Source organism: Pinus tabuliformis, chromosome 1_2 (genome assembly GCF_031772625.1).
Source record: "Pinus tabuliformis cultivar Carrire ecotype Pingquan chromosome 1_2, CPIR1, whole genome shotgun sequence".
NCBI classification, from domain to species: Eukaryota; Viridiplantae; Streptophyta; class Pinopsida; order Pinales; family Pinaceae; genus Pinus; species Pinus tabuliformis.
The window spans coordinates 1,194,171,034-1,194,197,344 of NC_142298.1; the positions used below are offsets into that span (position 1 = coordinate 1,194,171,034).

The window sequence follows — 26,311 nt, forward strand, 5'->3', positions numbered from 1 at the left end:
ATCGAGAGCTTACCTCCAGGTTCGTTAAATCATATCTGAGATGACATGGCACACCAGTCCGTCGGCCCGCTTGTGAAGTACATGCGTAAATTCAAGTTCAAGTCTTACGACAACCAATTGTCTCAAAGTAATAGTTGTTGCATGTGTCATTCCATGTCGAGCCACGTGTCAATCTCCGTCATGTATTAGTCAACAATGAAAGTAGAATCATCAGTGTTGAGCCGTATATGAGTCCTAAGATGAAGCAAATTAGCATGACATTAAATCTTCGTTGTTGATGTAAAAATTCAAACAAGCTTGATCCACTTGAGGTTGAAATAGGAAGCCTTTGGCTAATAAACTTAATTGAAAATGGATGACAGAGCCATCTTGATTATGGATAACGGTTTTATATCATCATCAACGTAAAATGAATGGTATGGTCCAAGGGTTGTATGAAATACAAATAGAAATGGAATTGAAAGAAACTATTGGAGAAAGAGAGACTTAATAGAAAAGAGAGCACAATATAGAGCAATTAGTTTGTGTTATTGATGTGGTTGTGCTAGTTATATAATTATGTACATAAGTGTGGTTAAAGAAAATAATATTTTGCTATATAATTATGTACATAAGTGTGTTTATGTTTATTTTGGAATTGTGATTCTAAAATTTATTTAATTATTAATAGATGGTAGCAATTAACTTCTATTGAATTACTGTGGTGAGAAGCACTTTACAACCTAGTATGGCGAGATGTGTAGGCGTAATATAAGGAAGTATATATGTCAATATTTTTTGAATCTCAGGAACAAAATAAAAAATAATAAAATAAATGTCATCTTCATATGTTTTAATTAATATTCAAATAAAATCGAATATATAAATGTAAAATGCAAAATGCAAAATGTAGAATGTAGCGTAATTTAAAATGTAAAAAGTAAGGGATAGAGCTACCAAAATTGGTGTGTCCATAATGTAAAGTTAACATACTATTTTTCTTTAACATGTTATGTTGAAAATGCGGTAAGAAAATATCAATTTGACATTGTCTTGGTCAAACTAGAGAAAATTCGAATTTCCATTTCAGCAGAAATATTGGAGGTAGTTAACTAAGGTGACATGGAACTTGTCACTCAATTAACTTAGTTAATTAGAGTTAGGGAAGCTTCAGTTCAGTTCAATATGACTGATTTATAATTTGTAGCAATCTATTTCAGTTAAGTTGAGTTATGGTCAGTTAAACTAGTTGTAATTGTTGGAGGAACTATTAGAAGGTCAAGTTGTCGAAGTGTAACTATAACCACTGTAGTGATCAACCAATTAACTAATCAATCAACCAAAAATAACTGATGCGTGCAGATAATTCGGGTTACCCGATTGAGATAGAGATTCCAAGGCAATGTACTATTAGTTGTAAACCATTCCAAAGTGTACAGGTGGTGCATGCAGTCAGAGAATAAGCCTAAAAGAATTGTGCAATTCCAATTGAGGAATTTCCTAATTAATAGGGCCATAATTCCTCAAGGAACAACACAAGGAAATAGGAGCTTGGAGGGCTTGAAAATTCTCTAAGTGTTGGCCAGAGTTATTCAGTCAAACAGAGGGATAAACTATACAGTTGCAGGCTTGAGCAAGCATATGTATTCATCTTTATGCTTTGATTAATGCAACATAGAGAGGAAGACGTTTTGAGGAGTTTCCTTCCCCTAGATAAATCTTTGTGTATGTGTGATAAATATTCTTTCATGTTTATGATTTATGTTCTCTGGACAGTGACAGTTTGTAGCCAGCAAGGAACGACGAGGACATCAGTCAAAGCGCGCTAACCGAGGCCCATAAAGACCGCGCAGGACGCAAACTAGCAGTTAGGAAGTTCGGATCAGAAAACGGAGGCTGTTTCTGATTAATCGCGCATCATTGGGCAAAACCCCTCGAAATGGAAAGGCCCCAAGCGCTCGGTCACAAGGGAAGCTAAAAACCGTGAGAAAAGCGCTAAAACGAAAGGTGGGTCCCGCGCTCCAAAACCGGAAAAATATCGGAGACGTGTTGGGCAATAAGCGGATTTGGCAAGAGAACGAGTGGTTCCACACATTGCACGATGCATGTCCGGCGGATGAGAGAGAAAACCGCTCTCATCGCGGGCTAACGTCCGAGCAAGTCAACCGCGCAATAAGAGCGAACACCATAGGATCTAGGGGCTCCAGATCGAACGACGGAGATTGCGCCCGATGAGAAACCAGATATGAAGGGAGAATTAAGCTATGGCATATAAAAGTCTGAAGTCCGATTTGACCGTTGAGTTGGTGGATGAATCATTACACAGCGTAACTGAAATATTGAACCGTTTGAGGAAGAGCTGGCGCAGTTCATGAGAGGACAAGTGGCCACTTCCCTGTGAGACATTACACAGTGGCGATGACGCAGAGGCAGGGAACTCCAAGCGAACAATAGCAGGCGATCCGAAGGGGCGGAAGAGGAAGCGAACAGTCATGAGACAAATTGGCTTTAAGCCATGAACAGACAGAAAATAGAGGAAGAGAAGAAAAGGGGAACAGTGAAAAGGAAGAAGGAGACAGTGAAGCAAGAAGCAGAAAACAGAGAGCCGAGCTGACCTGCAGAGTTAAGGCAACATCGAGCAGACAGAACCAGGCTTGAGAGGTTCAAGCGATCCCTGTGAGGATATCTGTCGGGAACTGAGTACCAGATTGGACTCATCCCATTAAGACCAGTGAGGTCAAGACTTGGTAAGGAAGAGTCTGTGCACTCTAGTGGCTTGGGGAATCCAAGAACCACCCTACTAAGCATTATCTGTTTCAGGAGACTCAAATTGAGCTCCTCACTGTAAAAACTCTGCTTTAAAGACACAATAAAAGAAGGCCACCACTGAAAGCTGGACCGGAGACGTAGCCCAGGAGGATTGGGTGAACTCCTTATTAATTTGTTGTGTTCTTGTATTTGCTTACTATGTTTCTCTTACTGTTTTCCATTTTCCAGTGTCTGTGTATTTTGAAATCTGATCGATCTGTTGCTTAAGATAACATAGACACACACCAACACCTAAGTTTGTAATACCTTCATTCATTAATTAATTAACTGAGATCACTCACGAGTGATTTTCAGATCAAGTGGTATCAGAGCTTTAGGCTGTTAAGGTTAGACAAGCTTGTGTTGGATTTAGCTATTGAATGCTAACTAGATCAAAGCTCAAATTAGGAGAAGGAGAGTTGGTCGAAACTAATCCTGAAATTGGGAGAGTCTATCCTCGGAAGAAAATGTCATAGGAAGGTTCTATGGGGCCAAACCCTCAATTCATAGATAGTTTCCTAGCCATAAAGTCCATGGTAGAGGAAATGTATAGGGACTTTAAAAAACACAAGGATGGAGATTCATCAGGCTCCAAACAAGATAAAGGAGAAGAAGAGTCTCACTTCCATGACCACTCAAAATGCAAAGGGAAAGAAGAAAGCATTCTCACACCTCCTAATAGCCCTGAACATAAAAACAATGCATGTTTGATTAAACTAGATGTTAAATTTGATTTACCTATATATGATGGAGAGTTGAATGCAGAAAAGTTGAACAATTGGATTAGACAAATTGATATTTATTGCAGAGTGCAGAATATCGATTCAGACAAGAGCAAGATTCAGCTGGCAAGCCTACGCCTTGGAGGCACTGCCTTGGTTTGGTGGGAAGGCAGGACCCAAGCTGACCTGAAGAGACATGGTAAGACTATCTCTGTCTGGAGTGAAATTGTTTCTGCAATCAAAAAGCAATTCTATCCATTGGCCTATATGCAACAAGCCATGATGAGCTGGCAAACTCTTCGACAGTTGAAAGGGAAAAGTGTACAAGGATACACCCAAGAATTTAGAAAGAGAGCATTGATTCTAGGAATCTCATTAGACTCACCTAAAACTCTGTTGAAGTACATTGGTGGTCTACACAGCTACATGAGGAACACTATCCTCATGTTTAATCCCACTAGTATAGATGAGGTATTTGTTCAAGCTACTCATCTAGAAGCTAGAGGAAATAATGGAAGTCCAGAAGTTGGGTGATCATCCCAACCCACTGCAAGCAAGAATAAAGAGAAAAGAAAGTAGAAATGGAAAGCAAGGAAGGCTAACACTGCAGAGATAAGCAAGGCTCATGCACTCACTATAAAAAGGATGGGCATGATGATGAGCACTGTTGGATTCTGCATCTGGAGCTGAGACCTAAGAAGTTCAAGGGCAAGAAGAAGAAGACTGATGCAGCTATTCAGAAAGATTTGGGATCAGACTCGGGAGATGAAACAACCATTGCAGCCACAGGTATAAAAGGTAAGAATTCTAAAGCATCTACTAGTAATTCTGCACAATCTACTATTGATGAATAAAATGAGAAAAAAACATGAGCTTTTCCATATTTGAGTTGTTTCCAAACATCAAAAGATTGATACTTTGTTTGATAGTGGCTCACAAGTAAATTTAATTTCTGAAGCAATTGTAAAGAAGTTGGGATTAGTGACTACACCTCACAAGAAACCATACCCATTAGGATGGTTAAATGATAAAGCACAACTACAAGTGACTAGACAATGCAAACTTAAGTTTTCTTTTGGCTCAACATTTCTAGATGAGGTTGAGTTAGACATAATTCCTTTAGATATATGTGGAATTGTTTTAGGAAGTCCTTACTTGTATGACAGAAAAGCTATTTTCTATAGAGATGAGAACAAGTATCTTGTTAAAGATGGAATCGAATACTTTGTCAGAGCTCATAAGCTCAATAATAATTATACTCTCATAAACTCAGGGCAGATGAAAAGAATGATAAATTCATGCAAACAATTCTTACTGATGGTTGTAAAGGAAAAGAAACCTGATAAAACCAATATATTTGAGGGTTGTAATGCTAAACAGCAAGCTGATTTAAAAAAGGTTGTTTCAGAGTATGATATATTGTTTCAAGAACCTAAAGGTTTGCCACCCAAAAAGAAAATAGTGCATGATATTATTTTGCAACAAGATGCTCCATTGCCTAACATTGGAATGTACAGGTTGTCCACTTTAGAGAACGCAAAAATCAAGAGGCAAGTGCAGGAGTTGCTCTAGAAAGGGTTCATCAGACCTAGCACATCACCATGTGGGTCACCAATCGTTTTGGTGAGAAAGAAAGATGGCTCGTGGAGAATGTGCATTGATTACCGAGCACTGAATAAGATAACAATCAAAAATCGTTATCCCCTTCCTCACATAGATGATCTTTTAGATCAATTGAAAGAAGCTATTTATTTTTCCATGTTAAACTTGCATAGTGGATACCATCATGTCAGAGTTGCAGAACAAGATGCATGGAACACTGCTTTCAAAACAAAGCAGGGATTGTATGAGTGGTTGGTTATGCCTTTTGGCTTAACTAATGTGCTACTTTCATGAGATTAATGAATGATGTACTCAGACCTTTTCTTGATGATTTTGTTATTGTGTGTCTGGATGACTTTCTGATATTTAGCAAAACATGGGAAGAACACTTAAAGCAAGTTAAGCGGCCACCTCCTTGTGAGACGTTGGCGATGACGCAGAGGCAGGGAACTCCAAGCGAACAACAGTAGGCAATCTGAAGGGGCGGAAGAGGAAGCGAACAGCCAAAGACAAATTGGCTTTAAGCCATGAACAGACAGAACAGAACACGAAGACAGAGAGAGTGAAGAAAAGATAGTGAAGCAAGAAGCAGAAAAACAGAGAGCCGATCTTACCTAAGGCAGCATCGAGCAAACAGAAAGCTTGAGAGGTTCAAGCAATCCCTGTGAGGATCTGTCAAGAATTGAGTACCACATTGGACTCCTCCCATTAAAGACCAGAGAGGTCAAGACTTGGAAAGGAAAATATTTTGTGCACTCTAGTGGCTTGGGAAATCAAAGGACCACCCTACCAAGCATTATCTGTTTCAGAGAGACTTAAATTGAGCTCCTCACTGTAAATCTCTGCTTTAAAGACACAATAAAATAAGGCCACCATTGAAAGCTGGACCAGAGATGTAGCCCTGGAGAATAGGGTGAACTCCTTATTAATTTGTTGTGTTCTTGTATTTGCTTATTGTGTCTCTTACTGTTTTCCATTTTCCAGTGTCTGTGTATTTTGCAATCTGATTGATCCGTTGCCTAAAATGACATAAATACACACCAGCACATGAGTCTGTAATTCCTTCTTTCATTAATTATTTAACTGAGATCACTCAAGAGTAATTTTCAGATCAAGTAGTATCAGAGCTTTAGGCTGTAAGGTTGGACAAACTTGTGTTGGTTTAGCTGTTGAATGCTAACTACATCAAAGCTCAAATTAGGAGAAGGAGAGTTGGTCGAAACTAATCTTGAAATTGGGAGACCCTATCCTCGGAAGACAATGTCAGAGGAAGGTTCTATGGGGCCAAACCCCAATTCATATATAGTTTCCTAGCTATAAAGTCCATGGTAGAAGAAATGTATAGGGACTTTAAAAAACATAAGGATGAAGATTCATCAGGCTCTAAACAAGACAAAGGAGAAGATGAGTCTCACTTCCATGACCACTCAAAAGGAAAAGGGAAAGAAGAAAGCTTTCTCACACCTCCTAACAGCCCTGAACACAAAAAGAAAGCATCTTTGATCAAACTAGATGTTAAATTTGATTTACCTATATATGATGGAGAGTTAAATGCAGAAAAGTTGGACAATTGGATTAGACAAATTGATGTTTATTACAAAGTGCAGAATATCGATTCAGACAAGAGCAAGATTCAGCTAGCAAGCCTACGCCTTGGAGGCACTGCCTTGGTTTGGTGGGAAGGCAGGACCCAAGCTGATATGAAAAGGAATGGTAAGACTATCTTTGTCTGGAGTGAATTTGTTTCTGCAATCAAAAACAGTTCTATCCATTGGCCTACATGCAGCAAGCCATGATGAGTTGGAAAACTCTTCGACAGTTGAAAGGGCAAAGTGTTCAAGGGTACACTCAAGAATTTATAAAGAGAGCATTGATTCTAGGAATCTCATTAGACTCACCTGAGACTCTGTTGAAGTACATTGGTGGTCTACACAGTTACATGAGGCACACTATCCTCATGTTTAATCCCACTAGTATAGATGAGGTATCTGTACAAGCTCCTCATCTAAAAGCTAGAGGAAAGAATGGAAGTCCAGAAGTTGGGGGGATCATCCCAACCCACTGCAAGCAAGAATAAGGAGAAAAGAAAGCAGAAATGGAAAGCAAGGAAGGTTAACACTGCACAGAAGAGCAAGGCTTCATCCACTCACTGTAAGAAGGAGGGGCATGATGATGAGCATTGTTGGATTCTGCATCTGGAGCTAAGATCTAAGAAGTTTGAGGGCAAGAAGAAGAAGATTGCTACAACTATTCAGAAAGATTTGGGGTCAAACTTAGGAGTTGAAACAACCATTACAGCCACAGGTATAAAAGGTAAGAATTCTGAAGCATCTACTAGTAATTCTGCACAATCTACTATTGATGAAAAAAATGATAGAAAAAGACATGAGCTTTTCCATATTCGAGTTATTTCCAAACATCAAAAGATTGATACTTTGTTTGATAGTGGCTCACAAGTAAATTTAATTTTTGAAGCAATTGTAAAGAAGTTGGGATTAGTAACTACACCTCACAAGAAACCATACCCATTAGGATGGTTAAATGATAAAGCACAACTACAAGTGACTAGACATTGCAAACTCAAGTTTTCTTTTGGGTCAGCCTTTGTAGATGAGGTTGAGTTAGACATAATTCGTTTGGATATAAGTGGAATTGTTTTAGAAAGTCCTTACTTGTATGATAGAAAAGCTATTTTCTATAGAGATGAGAACAAGTATCTACTTGTTAAAGATGGAATCGAATACTTTGTAAGAGCTCATAAGCTCAAGAATAATTTACTCTCATAAAACTCAAGGCAGATGAAACGAATGATAAATTCATGCAAACAATTCTTACTGATGGTTGTAAAGGAAAGGAAACCTGATAAAACCAATGTATCTAATGGTTGTAATGCTCAACAACAAGCTGATTTAGAAAAGGTTGTTTCAGAGTATGATATCTTGTTTCAAGAACCTAAAGGTCTGCCACCCAAAAAGGAAATAGTGCATGATACTATTTTGCAGCAAGATACTCCATTGCCTAACATTGGAATGTACAGGTTGTCTGCTTTAGAGAATGTTGAAATCAAGAAGCAGGTGCAGGAGTTGCTCGAGAAAGGGTTCATCAGACCTAGCACATCACCATGTGGGTCACCAATCATTTTGGTAAGAAAGAAAGATGGCTCGTGGAGAATGTGCATTGATTACCAAGCACTAAACAAGATAACAATCAAAAATCGTTATCCCCTTCCTCGCATAGATGATCTGTTAGATCAATTGAAAGAAACTGTTTATTTCTCCAAGCTAGACTTGCATAGGGGATACCATCAGGTCAAAGTTGCAGAACAAGATGCATGAAAAACTGCTTTCAAAACAAAGCAGGGATTGTATGAGTGGTTGGTTATGCCTTTTGGCTTAACTAACGCTCCTGCTACTTTAATGAGATTAATGAATGATGTACTCAGAGCTTTTCTTGATCATTTTGTCATTGTGTATCTGGATGACATTTTGATATTTAGCAAAACGTGGGAAAAAACACTTAAAGCATGTTAAGCAGAGACTAGATGTTTTGAAAAGAGAAAAACATTATGTAAACTCTCAAAATGTGAATTTGGAAAAACATCTCTGAATTATTTGAGTCATATAGTAGGGGGGTGGTGAATTGAGGATAGATCCCTCTAAGGTGGCAATCATTGTAAACTGGCCTAACCCCAAATCTGCTACAGAAGTTACAAGCTTCTTAGGAGCAGCACAATATTAGAGAAAGTTCATTCTAACTTTTCCTTAATTGCAGCTCCCTTACATGCTTTAACAAGATTGAACAAGGTGTTTCAGTGGGGAAGCAAACAGCAGAAAGCCTTCAACACCTTGAAAGAAAAGATTAGTACAACACCTGTAATAGCACTACCTGATCTTCAAAGACCATTTGAGATCCAAACAGATGCCACTGACTATGCCATGGGAGCAGAGTTGACACAGCACGGTAAACACATATGTTATCATTCTAAGACATTTAATTCTGCGGTAGTTAACTATCCTACATATGATAAAGAATTGTATGCATTAGTACAGAGTGTGAAAAAGTGGAAAAATTACTTAATGGGCAAAGAGACAGTAATACATACCGATCATCAACTACTTCAATACTTACACTCCCAAACTAAGTTGCAGCAATCAAGGAACTATAGATGGCTGGGTTTTCTACAACAGTTTCATTTAGTCATCAGATATGAAAAGGGCATACATAATAAAGTTGCAAACATGTCATCTAAACCTATTATTAATGCATCTACTATACTTAAGCATAATTCTGTGTTACATGAGAGCTACATTGAACAATATGCTCAAGATATAGACTTTAAAGATGTATATGCAACTTTAAGTCAAGGCAAACGAGTAGAAGAATTGGATTATCATGTAAAGGACGGACTCTTATACCATTGTGGGAAGTTATGCATTCCACAAACTGAAAGAGTAAAGATAATTCGAGAAGCACACACTTCTCTAATATCAGGTCACTTTGGGGTAAGTAAAAGAGTTGCACAACTGCAAAGATTTTGTTATTGGCCAAAAATGAACAAGACACTTTCTAGATATGTAAGAGGATGTACTATGTGTGCTAAAAGAAAGATCGGCAATAGAAAAATAGGCTTGTACACTCCATTACCAGTTTCTTCTCATCCTTGGGAAAGTGTTTCCATGGATTTTGTTGGAGGACTGCCTAAATCTAGGAAAGGTCATGATTATCTATATGTTTTTGTGGATAGGTTCAGCAAAATGTGTATTTTGATACCTTGTAATAAGCAAATTACAGCTGAACAAACTGCAAAACTGTTCTTTGAACATGTATGGGTTCATTTGGGATTACCCACTTCCATTGTATCTGATCGAGACACCCGATTTGTGGGGAAGTTTTGGTCAAGTCGGTGGGAACTAATGGACACCAAACTGAAGAAAAGCACAACTTTTCATCCACAAACTGATGGCCGGACAGAAGTAGTTAACAGGACAGTGATCCAGTTACTCAGAGGATATTGTAGCAAACATCGTAAGCTTTGGGATGAACATTTGTGTTATGTGCAGCATGCTTACAATAGATCAAAAACATTCTTCTACACAAAGATCTCCTTTTGAGACCTGTTTTAGTTTCACCCTAAGGTCTCCTTTGGATTTTGTCTTTGGTAAAGATACCATAGTTGAGGGACACAGTGATGTGGACAGGGCAACTAGGTTCATTGAACAAATCCAAGAGATCCTCCAGGCAGTACAGGAACAGCTAGAAAAGAGCCAAGCCAAATACAAGGCAAGGCATGACAAGCATTGGATGGAGCATAGCTTCCAACTTGGTGACCAAGTCTGGCTGTATATCAGCAAGGACGGGATGCAAGGTGAAGGTAAAAAGCTAAACCCTATCAGGTATGGACCCTTCAAAATACTTGAGAAGATTGATGAGAATGCTTTTCACCTTGATCTACCAGCTTACATGCACATCTACTCAGTCATAAATTCAAATTGCTTGAGATTGTTTTAACCCTCACTAATTAAGGATCTGAAAGAGTAGAGTCAATTGCCTTCTATTGATTACCTGCTACCTGAATATCTTAATGAATTGCAGGAAGACACAGTTCTGGACATGAAGGTGAGGACGACGCGCAGAGGAGATGTTGAGTACCTCAGAATTGGGCTCAAGGGTTCAAAGCCAAGCAGTGCAAAGTAGATAGAGATTGGACAAGTGAAAAAATTGTACCCTCACTTAGTCGATGCTTGAAAACCAACTTTTGGTGGTCCAAAAGTTTTTTCAGTGGGAAGGTCGTGATCCAAATTGGATCCGTGAAAATTATCAAAGTACCAAGACTGTATCAAATCAAGATAGACTTCGAATTTATGAACAAAGAGCTATCAGAGAGACCTCTGGACAGTGGCAGTTTGCAGCGAGCAAGGAACGACGAGGACCTCGGTCAAAATGCGCCGACCAAGGCCCATGGAGACCGCGTAGGAGGCAAAACTAGCAGTTGGGAAGCTCGGATCGGGAAACGGAGGCCATTTCTGATGCGTGATTAGCACCATCGCTGGGCAAAACCCCTCGAGAAGGAAAGGCCCCAAGCACTCGGTCGCATGGGAAGCCAGGAAACTGTAGCGAAAGCGCTAAGGCGAAAGGCGGGTCCCGTGCTCCAAAACCAGCGGTATATCGGAGGCATCCTTGGGCAGTGAGCGGATTTGGAAAAAAATGAGCGATTCCATTCATCGCACGACACGTGTCTGGTGGATGAGAGAGAAAACCGCCTCTCATCGCGCGCTAACGATCGAGCAAGTCAACCACATGAACTGAGTGAACACAGTAGGATCTGGGGGGCTCCAGATCTGACGGCGAAGATTGTGCCCGATGGAGAAACCGGATTTGACAGGGGAATTAAGCCGCGGCATAAAGAAGTTTGAAGTCCGATTTGACCGTTGAGTTGGTGGATGAGTCATTCCACAGTGTAACTGAAATACTGAACCGTTGAGGAAGAGCTGGCGCAGTTCGCGAGAGGACAAGTGGCCACCTCCCTGTGAGACGTTGGCGATGACACAGAGGCAGGGAACTCCAAGCAAACAACAACAGGCGATCTGAAGGGGCGAAAGAGGAAGCGAACAGTCAAAGAAAAATTGGCTTTAAGCCATGAACAGACAGAACAGAACACGAAGACAGAGAGAGTGAGAACAAAGAAAAGACAGTGAAGCAAGAAGTAGAAAAACAGAGAGCCAAGCTAACCTAAGGCAACATCGCGCAGACAGAAGGCTTGAGAGGTTCAAGCAATCCCTGTTAGGATCTGTCGGGAATTGAGTACCACATTGGGCTCCTCCCATTAAAGACCAATGAGGTCAAGACTTGGAAAGGAAAATAGTTTGTACACTTTAGTGGCTTGGGAAATCCAAGAACCACCCTGCCAAGCATTATATGTTTCAGAAGACTCAAATGAGCTCCTCACTGTAAATCTCTGCTTTAAAGACATAATAAAAGAAGGCCACCACTGAAATCTGGACCAGAGATGTAGCCCTGGAGAATAGGTGAACTCCTTATTAATTTGTTGTGTTCTTGTATTTGCTTACTGTGTTTCTCTTACTGTTTTTCATTTTCCAGTGTCTGTGTATTTTGCAATCTGATCGATCTGTTGCCTAAAATGACATAGACACACACTAACACGAGTCTGTAATACCTTCATTCATTAATTATTTAACTGAGATCACTCAAGAGTGATTTTCAGATCAAGAAGGAAGGAAAAGAACTAGGGAAGTTGACAGATAATTGCATGATGCTAGAGAGAATGTGAGAGCACCCACTTCACAACGTAGGCAGAGGAAGTCACCGGATCAATACACTAGCTACATGGGTCTAATGACTGAGCTTGTAGAGACTAAGCCACCCTATTTCGAGGAAGCAGTAGAGAAACCTGTACGGGTTGATGCAATGGTAGAGGAATATAATTCCATTATAAAGAACAATGTTTGGGAAGTGGTCCCAAGACCAAAAGATAAATCAATGTTGGGTTCAAGATGGATCTTCAAGGTAAGCATCAGTAGATGGAAGAATAGAGAAGTACAAGTCCAAATTTGCGGCCAAGTGATTCTCTCAAGTTGAGGGAATTGACTATGAGGAGACCTTTTCTCCAGTAGCAAAGTACTCATCCATTAGATCAATTCTAGAACTGGTTGCACAGATGGGATGGATGATCCACCCGATTAATGTATAGACAACATTCCGCAATGGAGTTATATAGGAGGAGGTGTACATTGAGCAACCAAAAGGTTTTGAGACCTTTTATCGAGAGTCACATGTGTGCAAACTCAAGTGAGCATTGTATGGAATCAAGCAAGTACCCCGTGATTGGTAGACTAGGATCGACGACTATCTTACCGAGTTGGGATTCACCAAAAGTGAAACAGATGCAAACCTTTATCATATTGTGGTGGAAGGTATACTATCGATTATTGTCTTATATGTTGATGATTTGATTTTAACTGGTGAAGAGACGTTGATCAAATCTTGCAAGGAGGACCTTACAAGAGAATTTGAAATGAATGGAACTCAAGATTATAATAGAAGCATATGGAAAATGGCATCACAAGAGAGCTCAAAAATGCAAGAGGAAGGGAGTGGGAGACAAGTGCCAGAAGGGCCCATTCGCTGGTTGAACAACTGCGGCTTCTGTTAGAAATTGTAATTACTCCCACATGAGGAGTTGGCTAAAATTAGAGAATCAATTAACTGAGTGTTGAGGGTTGAGTCCAGTCAAGTTATGGATGAAGAGTTAAGTGTATTCCATATTTAGAGTGTGAGTTAACTGAGTTAAGTGTGTTTGCATGTAAATATATTTTAGGTGAGTTGCTAATCGAAAAGGTTTAAATACCCTTCACCGATTTCATTGTATTAATCAAGTTTTGTGTGATCAATAGAAGAGTCGCAGCTTGTGTGTTTTGTGTGTGAATTTGTGCTTTGACTCCTCTGCGTTTCCAACAAATTAATATCGGAGTGAGTTTATAATGAACCAAGGAGAAAGAATCAACAGTAATCCATGAGAGAGAAGAGAGAAATATTTTTTCCTCTTGTTTGAGCTATAATGCATGCACCCTACAGTGGAATTCTGGGCATTATAACGTGGATAACGTTAGCACGCAATGCATCATAAGACGAGCCATGTTAATAGAGAAAAGAATCTATTCGGTCTATATAGACAGTCGTTGCAACTAGGAAAAGTCGTGGGCAAGGTTCAAAGGTTTATTTGAAAGCGCAACCGAAGCCAACGAGAAAACACGCAGGCGAGATTAAAGGTCGTAGTTGTAGTTGCCGCCGCGGTTGAGAATTTTGGGAAGCCACTCTGATTAGTTAAAGGCGTCCATAGTTAGCGGTTTCTTCTGTCTAGTGAGTCGTAAGCAGTAGAAATGGCCAAAGCCCATGTGGGAAAGGTTTGCCATATAGTATTACTTGATGTTTCGTGGCATTAAAATGTTTGACAAAGTAAAGTTATTCGAAAGGTTCCTAGAAAGTTTGAATGATTTTAAAATAAAAGCTCATGTGAAAGTTAAAATCGCGGTTATAATAGTATAAAGTATTTTCGAAATATTTTTTGCAAGGTGCGATTACATGGAAATTTTATGAAGCATGTTTCATGGTTTTATAAAGGGTTTATTCTTAAAAGGATTTATAAAGTTTTTTCATGAGGTTTCTAGAGGTAGAATTTTTTTTGGAAGATTTTTAAAGTGCTTCTTTAATTGAAAGAGAATTAAGAAAGAAAAGGATCTTGTTGAAAAAGAGTTGAGGGCTTCGTAAATTCCATTAGTCTATAAAATTATTTGGTTTTTTGTCAAGCATGACAATGTTTTGGGTGAAGATTGTGCCTTACGGGGGCGCATATTGAAAATCATATTTTCTTTCGAGGGCGATATGGAAGATTTCCTCATGCAATTAGGAAATAAACTATAAATAAGAGGAAAGACCGCAATCATGGGTCGCAAAGCGTGATTGAATGAGACTAAGAAAAAGAAACGAAAAGAAAAGATAAAGATTGTTTCCATATTTAGAAAGGTTCAGGCCGCAACAGAGGAACTGAGAAGTCTAGCAAAAGACAAAGAAGAATTTGGCGCAAGGGGGAGTGACATGCAACATCAGGTTATGTCACAAGCAATGAAGTCAGTCACGAATCTGAGAGTATATGAGCAAGACTCTGAGAGGGAAACATAACTTGGAAAACCCCACTCAAAAGTGGATGATGGTTGTCAAGACCATAAAATTGAAACCCATTATGCAAGCATGCATATGGATGAAGAAGATTCAGCAAATATTGCAGAGAGAGAAGTTGAAGCGTCTATGTGTGAAATAGAGCAAGAGAAAATAAATGCTCAAGGACACCACTGTAATGTGGATGATACAGATGATGGTGAATCCCATTGTGATGAGACACATGTGAATCCAGCCGTAGCTGATGGATTTGGTGAAGTTGAAATTGACAATGAGCACATGCATGCTCGGATATCCCACCATAGTGTGGATGAACATTATGTTGATGATATGTGTGGTTTCTTTTCTGAAATAAGGATTGATTGTGGCAATATGGGAAGTGCCATGTTTGATGAAGCATTGAAGGTTGAAATTGCCACTATAGTAGCAAGATATGAAGCAGTTGGAACTGCCCATGAAGCAATATGTCATATAACAGCAGCTGATGTTAAAGAACATGATAAAGTGATTGAATATCTTTTGAAGAGAATATCCACTGATCACATAATAGTGGAAGATAGTTTCAGTGAAGCTCAAAAGAAGGCAGAGAAGGAAGAGGTAGAGCAGGAAGCTCTAACTAAAGAACATAATAAAGATGTTTTTAACATTGTTTTTGAATACACAGGTGTTCAAAATATCATGGGCGAAAAAGTGAAAACAAAGTTGTTAATCAATTTGATGCAGATTTGAAGCTCTTTGAAGAATGGATTCAGAAACCAATAGAACAAATTGACGTGAGTCTTAAAATAGAAACTGAATAAAAGAATTGAATGAAATGGTGAATATTGATCTTAAGTGTGCAGATTACAAAAAAGAGCAGTAGTACCTGATGATGAAAGTGAAAAGAATGATATGAAAGGCAACGATGAATGCATTGAAACCATTTTTCAACAATGGAGTCAAGCAGAGATACGATTTTGCTATCAAGAAATATGGGAGAAAGAAAGTCAGGAATATGAAGCGCAAGAAGTAGAAAAAATAAGACAGTTTGAAGATGCAATGTTGTGCCAATAGTCCATGGTTGAATGAATATTTGAAGAAGAAGGTGTAGTAGGCAAGATCAGATTGTGTTTCAACACAAATTCAAGAAAAGTTAGAAAATTTGCAGTAGCAACAAATAAAAGAATATGGATCCTACAACAATAACCCACAACAGAGATTGAAACAATTTCTAAGATATAAAATTTGGAAGAAGAGAAAAAGAAAATGCAAAATTGTGAAAGTCTTGAGTCATTGTAAGCCTAGCTAAAACATAGATCAACAGACATGTTTGAGCGATAATTGAGTCAATTTCCATTGTAAGCCTAGTAGGCATAATTGAGTCATGTTGAGCATGTTTGAGTTATGTTGAGTCATACGGTCGTAATTAAAGGGGAGTGTTAGAAATTGTAATTACTCTCGCATGAGGAGTTGACTAAAATGAGAGAATCAATTAACTGAGTGTTGAGGGTTGAGTCAACTCAAGTGATGGATGAAGAGTTAAGTGCAGTCCATATTTAGAGTGAGTTAACTCAGTTAAGTGCGTGTGGATGTTAAGATATTTTAGGCAATTCGCTAGTCGAAAAGGTTTAAATACCCTTCACCGGGTTCATTGTATTAATCAAGTTTTGTGTGATTAATAAAAGAGCTGCAAGTTGTGTGTTTTGTGTGTGAATTTATGCTTTGTCTCCTCTTCCTTTCTAGCAGCGTCTTCAGGAGCGCGACCACCATGAACTTGTGCTCCAAGTGCTACAAAGAGCTTAACGCCAAACAACCTTCTTTTTCTTCTCACTTGAAACCCCAGCAACCGATACTTGGGCAGTTGAATGCGAAGCACCCATTGATTCTGCTTCTCACATCGTCGGTGCCCTCAAGTAGCGATGCCCCGATGGTGGAAGTAGTAGCAGTATTGGAGATGGTCATTGGCACTGCCCCATCCAGCTCGACAAAACAAAAAGTGGAGAAACATGAGCTGGATGAGGAGGAAAAACCGCGGAAGAGCGAGAAGTGTTTTGCATGCAATAGGCAGGTGGGGTTGACCGGGTTTAAGAGTCATTGTGGTGTCCTTTTTTTTGCGTTCAACACAAGTACACTGATATGCATGACTGCTCTTTTGAATACAAGATCGTTGGTCGCCTTGCCATTATCAAGATCACTCCTATCATGAAAACTCCTAAAATCAATACAATATGAGTGTCCATTTAAAAAACATCATTAAACATTGAGGATTCAGATCAAATATTATTTCAGTAACTCCCTTTGCGTGGTTCCTTTTCAAGCCCAGTATTATCTCTCTGTGCAAATTTTGTGTTTAAATATCTTCATTTCAAATTGTAATTTTCATAGCAATATATGCACACTGGGGATTTGCTTCCATAAAAGGCATCGACTGGGGATGGGTTGGAGTGATCTGGATTTACAGTGTGGTATTCTATGTTCATTTAGATATAATCAAGTTTGCAATGCGTTACTCTTAGTGGACAAACTTGGGAATTTCTCTTTGAGAGGAAGCGCAGTTTCATGCATTCTCCACTCTTCATAGGTTTTATGTTTTGTTGTGTCAAAAAAGTTTCCCTGGAGCATATATTCTTCTATTGCAAAGACTCATTTTGGTAACAATGACATCATGCAAACAACTTTCACAACAAAGAAGGATTACGAGAGAGAGGACGGAGAAGCCAAATGGGCACTTGCTCAGAGAACTTTACATGGTCTGTTTGCTCCTAATGCAAAAAGACGTGCAACAATTGCAAGGTAACAAATCATGGAAATGCATAATGCTTTTAGACTTTCTGTCATCGCCCTAATCGTATTTCATGAGAAAAACCAAATTGATTTGAATCTTTGCATTTTGAAAATGATTTTAAGGTTCTAAATACCATGACATGAGCAAAATGTGTGTTCTCTCTGTTTTTGCACAAGTTTTATTATTTAGGAAAGAACTATTGTTTTAAAAGACTGCACACTAGTGATCCCTTCCATTTTCTTCATGCAAGAAAGTATACTCAAGTTATTCATCTAGAATCTTTGAATTGTGCTTCACTTGACCATTTTATCGGGGGATGGAAACACATGTTGATGCTAATAGTACTTGTGCAGGTTGAGAGAACTGCATACAATGAAGGGACACATGGAATCAGTTGTTCAGTTAAAGGGATTAGACAACAATGCCATTAAATTAGCATATACTGTTTAAACCAGGCCAACTACATTCAGAGGATTATATACTCAAGCGGTTTCACCTTGAAATTTGGGAAGACATCTGAGCAACACTAGCTTGTTTCATAAAAGCATATTGGCAACTCACTAGGAGAGAAAAATCATCAATCACAAAAACAACAAGAGGCTGAATTTTCCTGTCATTACCACAATGTTTGTTTCTACTTGTATTGGTTTTCAAACAATTTAAGAGTTGAGATTTCTGAGGCCCATTGTTAGATTGAAATGAATCAATTCTTAAGAGACAAGTTGTAGAGCTTTTTATAGGCTCACAAGATTTTTTTACTTATTAGTTGCATTTATATTTGCACATATATTAAGAAAATTATGGATTTTTAATTTATTTTTCTCTGCTATAAATTCAATTTCACAATTTTTTTTAATTAAAAATTAATTTTAAAACTTTTTAATTCTGAATTTCTATTATGTGACGATTCATTTATTTCATGACTAATTTTAAAGAATTTAATATTAAATTTTAATAATATATATAATGCAGCGGCTACGTCGTCAAACACAACACGATGATGAACACGAAATTCAACTCAACTGTTATGGAGCCCATATATATATATTTTTTTTTTAACCATATGGTGAATCGGTAACTATCAAGTTTGACTATCAAGTTTGATCCACGGGAGACCCAGGATCAAACCTCATAGCTGCCACTATAACACCAAGAGCATAACCAACCACCTGCAAGTCGGGTATGCGAAGATCCTATGATGGAGCCCATATTTTACAAGCTGTTATAACTGAACATGGTGGAGAGGCTTATCGTTGCTATTCACATTGTAGTTTGCTTTCCGCCCATGAAAGGGTTTAGTGCGTTTTTAACTAAACCTATAATGACATGGCGGCATGGTAGTTTCGTTGGATACTATGACCATGTGAGGTGGAATGTCCATCTTTCAAAACCTTGGGGCACAATTATACAAATAGTTATCTAGTGGTACTTAAACGTATTATTTCATCCAGCTGGGTTGTAAAAATGGGAGAATTTGTAAAGGACTTTAAAGGGATTTTCACTTTCCTTGAATCTAACGGAAGTGCCACCTGGGATTAAAAATAACTCTGATTAAAAGTTTATTTAAACTGTACTAAGTGCCACGTAGAACTAAACAATTTCGATTAAAAAACATATCTGTTTTTAAAATAAAGGTTCACCAATTTTCAACTTGCATTTTTTTTTAAGTAAAGGTAAATCGATTTTCAACTATTCCATTAAAAATAGGGTTGAGTGGTTACATATCAAGAGAGTTTTCAAATTACAAAAAGATATGCGTTGGTGTATCCTTGAGTGCAGAAAATGATACATAGGATATTATTTATTTATTTTGTTAAAAATAAATTCAATTGTTGTATAATTCTATATGCAAAATATATAATATATAATGTTTACAATATTTATTATTTTTAGTAAATATATAATCTATATAATATTTATTATATTTAATTTTGTGTTTTTATAATTTTTTATCTAAAATATTAATGTATATTTTAAAAGATAAAATTGATGTCGTATGGTATATTATACAATTACAAATATACTATGCTATAGCACACAACTTTATGGTTGACTTGAGATCGAGGAAAAATTAAAATTAAATAGTTGATTTTTATATTAATTTTCTCAAGTTTTATTTTATAAATAGTAATGAATGAACTTTGGGTTACATCATTACTTCATGATTTGAAGAGTAAGTGGAAATTGTTTTTAGAATAATATTAATGTTTTTTGGTCTTGTTTATAAATTTAGTAGGAATTTTTTAATGAATTGTATAAATTTTGATTATTGAAATTATTCTAACGATTGTTTTATAAAGAAAATAATGGAATTCATTTAAAGTGTTAGAGTTTGCAAAATGACAAAATCATATCATCAAAATTATGATATTTGTGAATTCTATCAAAATTACTTACTTAAGAGGGAGGGACATTTGTTAGCAAATAGATAAATGTTAATTTAATGGATATTTAAATCACACATATTTATTTGTAAATCTATTTCAATTACTTAAAATATATTTATTATTTAGTATTTAATAATAACGTTTTTTGTTAATCAAATTGGAGTAAATTTTCACTCTTATTGAATGGTTTAAAAATCTTTAACAATTCAAATTCAAATTGAATAAAATTGATGTCAATTACATGCATAACTTAAATAGCATATATATATATATATATATATATATATATATATATATATATATATATATATATATATGCCCTTCATACTTAATTAGAAATTATACCAATGAAATCTTTAGGAAGTGCATACTTGTCTCAACCCTGTAAGTCTAACTCTAGCTTGGAAGTTGTATCAATGAAATGAAATCCTTGCAAATTGCATACTTGACTCACCCTTATAATACTTTAGCTAGTCCAAACCTGACATTATTTAACTATAAGAAAAGTTCTAAATCCAAGACTACCTTAAATTAGGGTTTATGATTGCTATGTAGCATACTTATATGTAGATGGTTTTGGAGGTTTTTAATTCTATAACCATTTAAATTAATGTAACTTAGTTATCAATTACTTTTTACATAAAAAGTAGGTACTAATTTCTTTTTACATAAAAAGCAGGCACTAAGGGCTGCATATTACACTTGTTTTATCATTATATAGTCCCTCCGTAATAAAGATTTTCATGAAAAAAATTCTACAAATTTTCAGTTATGAGCATGAGATTAGCTTCAGCAAAAAGTTTTTTTTTTTAATATTGCTTATGTTCATTACTTTGCTTAAAGCCAACATTGTGGGTTTATAAAACCTTAAGAAACTTTTCACTTGAGTGCATTGCTAACTTACATTAGATGTGTCTAAAAAAAACTATATATTAAAAGTATCTATAAAGCCTATAAGTATAGAAAAAAAGCCTACAGAAATTTGGCACTACATTTTGAAGTATTTGCCTGGGTTGACAATCTACCTGTGATTTTAGATAACTAAATACTGTAAGGAGAGTCCACAATGAAAAATACATGACTTAGAGGGTAAGGCGGGAAATCAGGCTAATCCGAATTGTAAACGTTAGATTGATTCACATAAAAAGATATAATTTAGAAAACACCTATAACACCTATATATTCAGACATTGAACCTTCTTTACTTTCCCTCCTCTTTCTCCTTCCTCTCTTAATCATGTATCTCGAAATCGCAGTATATTAGAAGACTTTGCTAGCGAAAACCCAGAAAATTCCTCATGATTTATGTTGTCAGTAGAGAATTCTAATGATCAGTGAAAAACTCAAAAGAAACGATGTGTATAAATGCAAACAAAGGATACTATAAGCTCCTTTGTCTGAACAATGTCATAAAAACTGGTCTGGCCAATTCCGTACCATCATTGTATTTTTAGTTCTCATGTGTTCATTGTGCTGTTCGCTGATGTATGTAGTATGAATACCACGAGGTGACGATTTTGACAGGAGGGCCTTGTCAGAATTCTGTCGATTTTTTCCCAGAACTCGAATTATTTTTGTAGGTAAATATTGAATTATTTTCGTCGTTACTCTCGAGGCTATCAGTGCATTGACAAATTTTATGTTAAATAAATATTGACTCTAGATATTAAAAGTATTAATATTTAACTCTATCTACTTTGCAGGCATTACAATTCTGTGTAAGCAGGGTCCACTGAGTTTATATCCCTGTAACAGTAACAGTCTAAGCCAGAACCAATCTTGCATGGATATGTCTCGGGGATCAGAGTTGAGCTGCACAGAGGCCAGAAACTCCTCCGCTTCACAACCCAAGATTAGGTAGTGTATCAATGAAAATGAGGATTATGTTAGGTTTACTGAGATATCATCTTGCGAATGCTCTGATAAAAATGGAAGTCACGGGACATCGATCTCAACTTGGGTCTGGATTTAACGTTGTGTATCAATCATGTTGAGAGCAAACATGAAATCCCCCAACCTAATCCCCCAAACTTAACAGTGCAATTAGCTATTTTAGAAGGAGGAATGGAGCAAGCAAGAATGTTGACAAGAAGAGATTTTCAAGCCCCAGCTCTAAGCAGAGAAACCAAAACATGTACTCTGATTCTAGGAACATGGTGGATGCAGTGGAACGGTTTGAAAAGAGCTACCAAGAAGTAATTGTAGCCCAGCCAGGGCCAGTTCAGTGCAGTGCTTTGAGAACACTAAAATAAAATCAGGAGGAAACTCCTGTGGGTAACTCGAATGAAGCTAAGCATTTAGCTTTTTCTTGGATTACATCCAAACAGTTTGAGTCATTCTCAACAAACCATTCTAGAATGGATGACCTTTGCAACTTGAGCTATGATGAAGCATGCCAACTGTCTACCTTTGATCACAATTTGATAGATCACTTATTAACAGCTCCTGATGACTCTTCTATCATAGAGTAAGGTCACAGTCCTTTCTATCTTTTGGGAAACAATTTCGGTATTAATCTCGTAAATTTATCTAGCAATTTCTAATGCTTGTCCAACTTTTATCTAGCAATAAACTGCTCAGGAATGGGTAGAGTCTGCCCTCAACTTGGGGCACACAGAAGTGGACTAAGTGGATTAATTGCCACCCCTTTGGCTAACAGTGATTGGAGACTATGACTCTGGGCAAAGATGACTTGCAGAATGTTTCTTCATATAGTCAAACGACTTAGGATCATGAAAAAATTAAGCACAAATGACTTTGGTAGGCTGAAGTCCAATTTCCAATCTTTCTGATATGCATATTTTTCTATTATTATAAGGTATCTTAGAGGGTCACTCTGTTCTGTTTGGCGTTTCATATTTGACCACTTATACATCTTTTGGTAGCTGAAAATAACGGGAGATTTATTTGCGGCTCAAAAATGCTTAAAAAAGAGAAAGACTACTTGAATGGCAACACCCATCTCCAGGTCCAGGGAGATCACAGATCTTGTTTCCTTGCATCATCATTGAAGCAAAAATTTGGGGGATCACATACTGCTCCTGGTGATCATGTTGTAGGTGTTTATTATTAATTTCAATATTATTTTCCAACAATTCCATCTGCCTGTCAACCATTGTTTTTGCCATTTTTGTTGCCTATTGATCGAACCAATGTTGCAGGTGTTCATTATTATTTTCATTATTATTTTCCAACAATTCCATCTGCCTTTCAACCATTGTTTCTGCCATTTTTGTTCCCTATTGATCCAACCAATTTCTATCCGTAATTTGGACACTGTTCATATATAAGCTTCCAGATCGACAAATATATTTCCTATGTGCTTCATATTATCTTCCCCTCTTTAAGTTGCATTATTCACATTCATCTCACTGGCTTGCCAGAGTTTTACTCGTTGATTTTGTCTTCCAGAATGATTTGCGAGATTAATTTGTACCTGTGAGATTCATAGGGTCACTGTTATCAACACTGGCTTTTGTTGGACTGTGTTTTCTTGGTTATTTTGGCGGGCTATACAGATACTGAAGGCTTGGACCTTGCCAGTTATATGAGAAACAAGAATTTTCTACACACCCTTGCATTTGTACTTAAATCTTGTTCTCAGCTCAGGTTCTATGGCTATTCAATTTTGACGAGTTAATTTCTGTAATAAAAAAAACATAAGATTTCCTCCCTGAAGTTGTATTTTCTCATCATATAGAATTATCTGACTGATGAAACACTGACTTCAGCATTTGAATATAATTAAAAACTTTTGTCAACGTTAACATGTAACACAAACCGCTATTTAGTACGGTATCTTGGTAGATACATCAACAAATCGTTACATTCCTTACATATGGTTAAGATTTATATTTTTTGAATCCATGCTTAATTTGTCGTTTCTCTTTGTTGTTTCTCTGGAGTTGAGTTGAAATTTCATGGGAGGGATTCAAAATGGGAGCTACTTTTCGAGAATTAAACCATTTTAAGGGGTCCAAGCTCCACCTAGTGTTACATACTAGTTCATTTTTTTACCCAACATTCAGCTAGCCCTCTACTTAGGCTCCATTGCTCCCATTTTCAAAGAGAAAATATATATATATATATATATATATATATATATATATATATATATATATATATATATATATATATATCCATTCATAGAACCATCTCAAGGAAACACTACTTCAGCGTTTGAATATAATTAAAAACTTTTGTCAACGTGCACATCTAACACAAATTGTTATGTAATACAGTATCCTGGTAAATAAACTAACACATTTTTATATTTTTATATTTTAAACTAATGATCAATGGGTGTCTGTGGGGATTAGTCTTATTAGGTTTGTGGGGATTAGTTTTATTAGGTTTGATGTTCAAATTTCATAGGAGAGTTTGAATTCATGATTAATTAGTTTTTGTGGGGATTAGTCTTATTAGGTTAGATGTTCAAATTTCATGAGAAAGGTTGAAGATGGGAACCACTTTTGGAGAATTAAACTATTCTAAAAAATCTAAAAATTCCAAAAATCCAAGTTAAACCTAATTTTACACAACAAATCATTCTTTTTTCTACCGAACAATAAATAACCCTCTAACTAAACTTAACCATTTTGATATATATATATAAAATGAGTCATTTCACCTCTGACTGACCTCATAATTATTACTTAAGTTTAATTAATTAATTAATTAATTAATTAATTAATTAATTTGTTTTCATGCTTCCTAACATCTTGATAAAACTGGTCCAAAAACTCTATTCCCACTAAGGTTTGAACTGGTCAAAATCAATTAGAAAACACAGAGTTTAACATTGGCTTGTTAACGAAGATAATGAAACTGACTGAATTTAGGATGAGTTAGATGACCATATATATTACAACACTGGGCTCCATGACAAGCCAAGTTAATCAAAATAAGAATAATAATCTTCTTTCAAGGTCTTCGAGACCCAACACTCCATTTTACGGAATGAAAAATATAAAAACAACCCACAAACGTCTGAGGAGATGCAGAGCACTTAACGAGTTGACGTAATACCGGCGAACTAGATTGGTCCAAAGAAAGTTTGATCAATCCCAAGGTAACCTTGAGTATAGGTCATTTCAGTAAGCAGCCCCCCTTGTGAAATTAAAGGAGAGTGATCAATGATTAGAATGACCTCAACGCGTTACGGACTAGGTGATTCAGGGTTACCAGAGTTGTAGCATATTCAAGATTATGTGATTCAGGGTTACCAGATTACTAGTATTTTTTTCTTAGTAGTTATATTAATTATATAATATTAAGATAATTATATTTACTAATGTGATTGATATAAATATATCTAGATAATTTTTATAAATTTATTAGTATGTAAGAAATAGAAATATCTCAATAATAATAAATGTAAATATTGCTGTGTTAATAATTAAATTTGTTGCTTATAATTAACTACATTTAATCAAAATTAATTAAAGTTTTGATCAACCCCAAAATAACTTAAATACATGCCTTTTCAGTAAGCAGCCCTGGATAAATAAAAAAATAGTGATCAATAATAACCTCAACCCGCGAAGGACTAGGTGATTCTTGGTTACCAGAGTTTTAGCATACCCAAGATTCTTTCTATTTTTTTCTACTGTAGCGCAGTTGTATCAATTACATAATATCATATCAAAAGGGCCAAATTTACCCTCACCCTCTCCTCGCTAAATCGCAAAAACAGAATTCAATGGTCTATCCTTCAACGAATATTATATTTGGGATTCCTGCACGAGCGTTTGTGTGAACACATTGCAGATGTTTCAAATGGCCATCCACTCGCTGTTATTTATCACTAAAACTTGCACTTGCATGCAGTCAAACTGTTGAGATCATAGTTTGTTGACAGACAGATGTTAAAAAATGCAGCCAGTTTCTTCCCGTATGGCTTTTACGTTATAATTCTCTACCTACGGATTTAGCAGCCCCCTATTTGGAGAGAGATTCCAAATGGTGGGAAGGCCCAAAGGCAAATCAGCTGGGCGTCCTCGAATGGTCACCCAACCATCTACATAATATGATTTGCTTCTTCCGAACAAGAATCATGTCTAGGGGATTTCCAGATCACAGAGATCTATGAATCACAGAGGGTATATGGTTTCTTGGTATAAAAATTGAAATTCAAGGACCAGATTCAGAAAGAATTTCAAAAAGTTGAGGTCAAAGCCTCCAGTGCTTCCTAGACACTTTGTCAATGTCAATCAATTCTAGAATTCTATTTCTTCTCTTGTTAGGCGAGTGTCGAAGGACTCTTCTTTTGGTCTTTGCTATGATTCATTAAGCCTGTGCTTAATAGCTTTTGAAATTTAGTGGATAACCAAGAGGAGTGCGTAAACTGAGAATTT

At 36.8% G+C, this 26,311-nt stretch overlaps 1 protein-coding gene and 1 pseudogene across 1 annotated transcript in view; one reads left to right on the top strand and one right to left on the bottom strand.

Moving 5' to 3' along the window:
- LOC149210510 (uncharacterized) overlaps positions 1–26,311 on the bottom strand; it is a 58,324-nt gene that overhangs the window by 30,994 nt on the left and 1,019 nt on the right. The gene's annotated exons all lie outside the window — the stretch shown is intronic.
- On the top strand, positions 15,177–22,547 carry LOC149210512 (uncharacterized; annotated as a pseudogene).